Raw genomic sequence first — 7,247 nt, 5'->3', positions numbered from 1 at the left:
ATTCATCGCTCTTCTACTGTTACAGGTTCGACTCCCACATCGGTCCGATCCCGGATGAACAATCACTGGGCGCTGTGTGATTACGGTCTTTTGGAGGGTGGCGACATCAACTGGATGGAAAAGGGACTGCAACAGGGTGAGGAATGACCCGTCAGAAAGCAGCTCGGGGACTGGCGATCGAGTCACAAGAGTCAAACAGCACTGGAGACGGTTCAGTACCCGAATTGCCTGCACATTACTGAGGCGATGGTGCTACAGTGGTGAGCAGAGCTGTTTCCTAAGCAGCTGACCCGGGTTAGATTCCCGGCCATCGCAGGTTCCAGAGTTTTAATCTCCCGACATCGCGACTGTTACAAGTAAACCTCTGACAGAACTACGATCTGTCAGAACTCGAGGTCTCGAGTGCTCTGCTTATGTTAATCCGTGGTTAACTTGCTGCACTCAGTTGGTTCGATGAGTGAGGGTAATAGAGATCCCATCGCCGTTTCATTACTCGTCACTTACTTTGAGCAAGTCAGTGGGTCAGGGAAGGAAATCCCGACCCTCACCTTTTCCCGGTACCGACGAACGGATCAGTGCAGCTTCCGGTTCTCACACTGTCCCAGATTCCCACAGCAAACTAGGACGTATGTGGTCGCCCCATTACAGCAAGGATGTGGAGGCTTTGGAAAGGGTGCCAAAGAGATTTATCAGGACGCTGCCTGGATTAGAGGGTATGAGCTATAAAGAGAGATTGGACAAACTTGTGTAGTTTCTCTGGAGCGTCCGGGGCTGAGAGGAGGCCTGATATAAGTTTATAAAACTATGAAAGGCAGAGAGAGCGCAGGCAAGCAGATATATTTCCTCGGGTAGAAATGCCAGATACATGCGGGCATGAGTTGAAGGTGAGAGAGGTTAAGTTTAAATGAGTTGTGTGCGGCGTGTTTTACCTAGAGACTGGTGGATGTCTGGAACGACCTGCCAGGTGCAGTAGTGGAAGCAGATACGATACTTCTGTTTGGCAGGCTGTTAGATAGGCACATGGATATACAGGGAATGGAAGGATATGCTAAGGACTGGTAGGGGGTGGGGATATGGATCATGTCCAGGCAGAAAAGTTTAGTCTAATCCTGCATCGTATTCAGCACAGACATGGTGGGCCGAATGGCTTGTTCCTGTGCTGAACTGTTCTATGTTCTATGATCCCAACATGTCCCAGATGACGCGTTCACACGGAGTGACGTCAGTCTGTTCACCCCGTTCCCTGTCTATGTTTACCCTGTGCAATCTCTCCCCACACTCCCCCCTTCGTTCCGACACGGACTACATCCGGTGCTTCTGCACTGACAGGTGTAAAACGGGTCACAGTTTCACACAGCACAGAAATGTCCATACCGACCATAACATACACCTCTGTGCTGAAACCGTTTTCCAGCATTTGTCCCAAAACTTCTCTGCATTAGTGATTTAAATGCTAATCTGGTTACCTCATCAATGTTGTGGAGTTCCTGCCTCCTCCACCCCCTGAGGTCGTGCGGTCCAGACACCAACCACCCTTTGCATGAAAACCTTCCTCACACCATCGTGACCGAAGAGCCCCTACTGTGAAGTAATGCTTTGTGTTCTATGTTCTATACTTGTTTCGTCGATAGTCACTGGCGAAGTTCCGAAAGACTGGACGGTGGCTAATGCTGTTCCATTGTTCAAGATGGGTAGAAAAATCAGGCCAGGGTACAACAGGCAGGTGAGCATGTGTTCAGCTGTAAGGAATTTACTGGAGGGAATTCTGAGGGACAAGATCTACCATCAATTGAATAGCGAAAGCCCGAACAGGCACAGTTAGCACGGTTGTGTGCGTGGAAGTTCCAGTCTGACAAATCCTTTAGACATTGTCGAAGAGGTAACTGAGTAGAAAGAGATAGAGAGGGCAGTGGATGGTGCCTATATGGACTTCAGGAAGGCCGTTCAATGTTCCGCATGGCAGGTTGATCTGGAAGGTGAGGTCGCACGGCGTTAAGTGAGATCTGGCAAACTGGATTCAGAATTAGCGCCATGACAGGAAACAGAGGGTGATCGATGACGTTGGATTCTACGAATGGAGATCTGTGACGATTGAGGCGCCCCAGTGGTCAGTGTTGGTCCACTGTAAGTCATTATATATGCAAATTATTTGATTTGTATGTACATTGGACGATTGGTAACTTTGCTGATGATACTAACTTAGGGCGTCTTGTTGACAGTGAAGCAGGTTACAATGATATTCAAAGGGATCTTTATCAGTAAGCGAGATGAGCTGAGAAGTGGAAAATGGATATCTACTTCAATCAATGTAAAGTGATTATTTTTGACAGTCAAACCAGGGTCGAACTTAAACAGTGAATGGTAGGGCACTGAAGGATGTTGTGAAACACAGGGATCTGGGAATACAAGTGCACAGTTCGCTGAAAACGACTGCGCAAGTAGACAGGGTGATGAAGAAGGCGTTTATCACGCTGGCCTTCCTCAGTCAGGGCATCAATTTCAGGAACAGGGACATTATTTTCCAGTTGTATAAGTCGTTGGTGACACCGTACTTGCAGTATTGTGTACATCTGTTGTCACTGCGTTACAGGAAAGATACTGTCAAGCTGGACATGGTGTAGAAGAGGATTACGAGAACGCGACCTGGACGAGAGGACCTGAGTCACAGGGAGAGGTTGTCCACGCTGTCCCTTTATTCACTGGAGCGCAAAGGAATGAGCCGTGACCTCATCGAAGTTTATAAAATCATGAGGAGTATGGATACGTTGGGCGGCCATAGACTTTTCGCCCAGGGTTGGGGAGTCCAAATCTAGACGGCACAGAAACAAGATAAAAGGGGAGAGATTTAAAAGAAGCATGAGAGTTAACCTTTTTACACAGAGTGTGGTTAGTACCTGGAATGAGCTGCCGAGTAAGTTGTTGAGGCGGGTACAATTGCAACATTTGAGAGTGATTTGGACATGGGAAGGGTTTGCAGGCTTCTGTGGCGAACGTTCAAAACTGGTACCAGCACCCAGGTTGATGTGATAGGTATGGAACAGTTGGGCTGAAGGACCTGTTTCCGTGCTGTATTATTCTGTGACTCCATGACTCCTGCATTCCGTTCATCTCAATCCCGCTCCTCCCTCAATCTCTCTCTCCCTCCCTCTCTCTTCCCACCTTCCCTCCTCCCATCTCCCTTCCCCAACGCTCCACGATCAAATGTGTTGCTCAGGGATCAGTGGACTGTTCTCTGTTCTTTTTGGCACATCTGAAGGACTCTGATGAAAATGTGTGGATAGAAATTGTGCAGATGACACAGTGATTGGTGGCGTTGTGGGCAGTGTAGACAGCTATAAAAGAAAACAGCGGGATACAGATCAGTTGCAGATAAAGGCGGAGAAATTGCAGATGAGGTTTAATCCGGGCAAGTGTGAGGTGTTGCACTTTGGGAGCTCAAGTGCAAGGGGAAATTACACAGTTAATGGCCAGAACCTTAACAGCACTGATGTACAGAGCTACTGGTGTTCAAGTGCATAATTTCCCGTAAGTGGCCAAGCAAACAGAGAGAGTGCCAAAGAAGTCGTACGGCTTTCTTGCCTTCATCTGTCGGGGCGGTGAGTAAAAATGTTGGAAAGTCATATCGCTGCTGCTCAAGATATCAGTTGTGTCGCATTTAGAGCACAGTGTGCAGTTCTGGTGGTCACACTCCAGGATCGACGTGGCAGCTTTAGAGATGGTGCAGAGGATGTTCGCCAGACTGTTGCCTGGATTGGAGAGTAATAGCGACAAGTAGAGGGAGGACAATCTTGGATTGTTTAGCCTGGAGTGTTGGAGGCTGAAGGATGATCTGATAGAAATACCTCAAGTTAGGAGAGGCAGAGATAATCCAGATAGTCAGAATCTTTGTCCGAGGCTGAAATTATCAAATGCTGGAGGAAATAAGTCCCCAGAGCCTGATGAGATAAACCCCATGTTATTGAGAGAGACAAGATTGAAGAGGCTTTGATCAAGATCTTCGGGTCCACAGCAGCGCATGGAATGGCGAGACGTTAATGTTGTACCGTCAGTCAAGAGGTGAAATAGGGATATTCCTGGAAGCGCAAGTCCGGTGAGTCTCAAGTAAGTGGTAGGGAACTGATTGTAGAGAACACTTTGGTATGGGATTTATGAACATCTGTGAAACCGTGGCTTAACTGGGGTCAGACAGCGTGGCTTTGTGCGGGGCAAGCGACGTCTACGAAGTTGATTGAGTACTTGAAGGAGGTGATGAAGTTCATTGATGAAGGTAGGGATGTGGATGTTTTCTTCATTTGAACTTAATAAGACGTTTTGAAAGATCCCTCATTGTGGACTCATCAAGAAGATTACGATGCCTGCTATTTATGGTGACCTGGCCGTTTTTATTCAGAATTGGCTTTCCAACAGAATTCAGAGGGTAGTGGTGGATAGGACATTCTGGCTGGAGGTCCTTGCCAACTGGTGTTCCACAGGGATCTGTAGAAAAACATGCTGTTTATGAGATATTAAAATACCCTAGATGAATATGTAGATCGGCGAGTTAGTAATTTCACAGATGGAACTACGATTGGTGGTGTTGTGGACAGTGTCAAAGATTTCCAAAGGATAGAAGAGATACAGATCTGTTGCAGAGATGGGTGGAGAAGTGGCTGATGGAGTGTAATCCTGCAAATGTGAAGTGTTAGCGTTTTGGGAGATCAAATGTAAAGAGGCAATAAGTTGTGAATGGCAAGACCCTTAACAGTGTTGAAGTGCAGAGGGATCTGAGGGTGCCAGTGCAGACCTCCCTGAAGTGGCTGCAGAGGTTGATAGGGTGGTGAGGAAGGCATGCGGCATGCCAGCCTTCCTGGGTCTGGACATGGAACATACGATGGAACGTGAAGGTGCAACCCACATTCAGAACGGTCTGTGTAATTCTGGTCACCACAGTGCAGGAGGGATGCGATTCTGCTGGGAAGAGAGCAGAGGAGAATCGATGTTATTTTGCCTGGTTTGAAGGTTATGGCGAGAGATTGGATGGGCTGAGCTTGTTCTCCCTACGAGATGATCTGAAAGAAATCTAACAGATTGTGGGAGGTACAGACAGGATTGATCTGGAAAAATATTTGCCAAAAAACAAAAAACAGAATGTCATCTGTTTAAGGTGAGTGGAAGGGCTTTTAAACGGGATCTGATTGTTCAGATTTTTACAAAGATTTGGTCCCAAATCCATGTCATAAGTAAAACAATATGACCCCACATAATTCCCAAAGTTTCTGTCTCCAGAGTCTGAATCATCCATTCAAGCCATCGTCCTCACGCTGACGTCAGATTAAATGAATCAAAGTTCTCGAGTTTCTATCTCCATCCTATCATCCATAGCAAAGAGTCATCTGGCTCTTTCACTTTGAGGGAAATGTTCAAATTCCACATACTTCCACATCACATGTCAGCAAACCATTGATGCTTCAGATAGATCCATGACCCTATTGGTCCATCTCATAATTTGGATTATTACTGTCACATGTACCAAGGGTTAGGGTTAGGGTTAGGGTTTTACCCTAAGCCCGCAGGAGACTCCGGGATCACAGCAGTGGGGATAGTCCCAGAGACCCGGAGATGGAGAGCCGCAGGAAAGCCCTGATTTTACTGTTGGTTGTGTCGGGAAATTTCGTCATGTTGTGGGCGCTATTTATGGTGAATTCTGTGTGGATCCGATTGTATTACTTTTCTGGGGCTATGGCTCCACCTGATACGATAAGTGAACTAGGCTTCATGCTGCAGCTCCTGAGTTGCTGTACAAACACGGCTCTTTATGCTGTGACCCAGACTATGTTCAGGGAGCAGATGAAGGAGGTGGTGAAATTTCCCCTCACTCTCATTGTGATATGCGCTCAGCGCGGAGCGGAGCTGAGAAATCCGCGCCGTTGCCCCGCCTGAACCAATTTCGTCTCTTCTACTCCAAACACACTGGGGGGTGGGGGGTGGGGGGGGGGGGTTGCGGGGAAACAGGCATAATCGGACCGATAATTGTGAACTGGATGGAATATCTTCTCAACTCTGTGACATTTTGTTGTAAATCAGCTTTTTTCCTTGAACAAATTGTATATAATTCATGGTTAATTTATGTTACTTGAGAATTCTGCCGATATAACGCTATGTGCCTGTGATGCCGCGGCAAGTACGTTTTTCATTGCACCTGTGCGTTCGTGTACTTGTGCATCTGACAGTAAACTCGACCTTGACTTTTACTTTGAATTATCTAAAGTCGGTTCTTCTCAGCAGAATGACTTCACGCCGTTTGAGGTTTTACGACACAGATCCAGAGACCTGGGTTAGAAAACAAGGTCCAGACAAGGAACAGACCCTTCGGCCCACGATGTTGTGCCGGACGAAATAAACAAGTTTTTAAATGTTTAACTAAACTAATGCTTTCTGCCTACAGAATGTTCGTAATCCCCCATTCCCCGTGTATCCATGTTCCCCAATCGTATTTCCCTCCACCGCCACATCTGACAGAGCAATTCCAGCACCCATGACTCTCTGCGTAAAAAAGACTTGCCGCACACATCTCCTTTGATTTCCCCACCTCTCACCTTCAAGGCATTTACTCTGGTATCAGACAATTCGTCCCTGAGTAAAAGTTACCGGCTGTCCACCCTATCTGTGACACTCCTAATCTCATGACCTGCTATCAGTTCTCCCCTCAGCCTCCGACGCTCCAGATAAAACAACCCAAGTTTGTCCAACTTCTCCCAACAGCACATGCCCTCTAATCCAAGCAGCATCCTGGAACTTTGGCACCCTCTTCAATGACTTCACATCCTTCCTGTAACGGGGCGATCAGAACTGAATGCAACACTCCCGATGCGGCCTGAACAGAGCTACAAACAGCAGAAAGATAACATCCTGACTCTTGTACTCAGTGCCTTGATTAATAGAGGCAAACATTCAATACGCCTTATTTGCCGACCTATCAAACCGTGCAGACACTTTCAGGGAGCTATGGATATCCACCAGAAAATCCTTCTGTCCATCAAGACTGTTGACGGTCTTCCCATTAACAGTGTACACTTCATATTTGATCTGCAAAAGTTCAACACCGATCATGTGGCCGGATTAAACTCCATCTGCCAATTATCCTCTCATATCTGCAACTAACCGATATCTCACTGTACCCTTTGTCAATCCAATCTTCAACACAATCCACAACACCAATAATATTTGTATCGTCTGCGAACTTACGAACTCATGCATCGACATTTTAA

General features: G+C 46.8%; 1 non-coding gene across 1 annotated transcript; it reads left to right on the top strand.

The window, feature by feature from the left end:
- The first annotated feature begins 243 nt into the window (after nt 1-243).
- On the top strand, nt 244-315 carry trnar-ccu (transfer RNA arginine (anticodon CCU)). Its single transcript has one exon. It is a non-coding gene; the product is annotated as a tRNA-Arg (tRNA).
- Nucleotides 316-7,247: the final 6,932 nt, after the last annotated feature.

Source organism: Pristis pectinata, chromosome 44 (genome assembly GCF_009764475.1).
Source record: "Pristis pectinata isolate sPriPec2 chromosome 44, sPriPec2.1.pri, whole genome shotgun sequence".
Classification (NCBI taxonomy): Eukaryota; Metazoa; Chordata; class Chondrichthyes; order Rhinopristiformes; family Pristidae; genus Pristis; species Pristis pectinata.
Note: the sequence above shows the minus strand (reverse complement) of the source record. Positions and strands in the feature narration are given on the sequence as shown.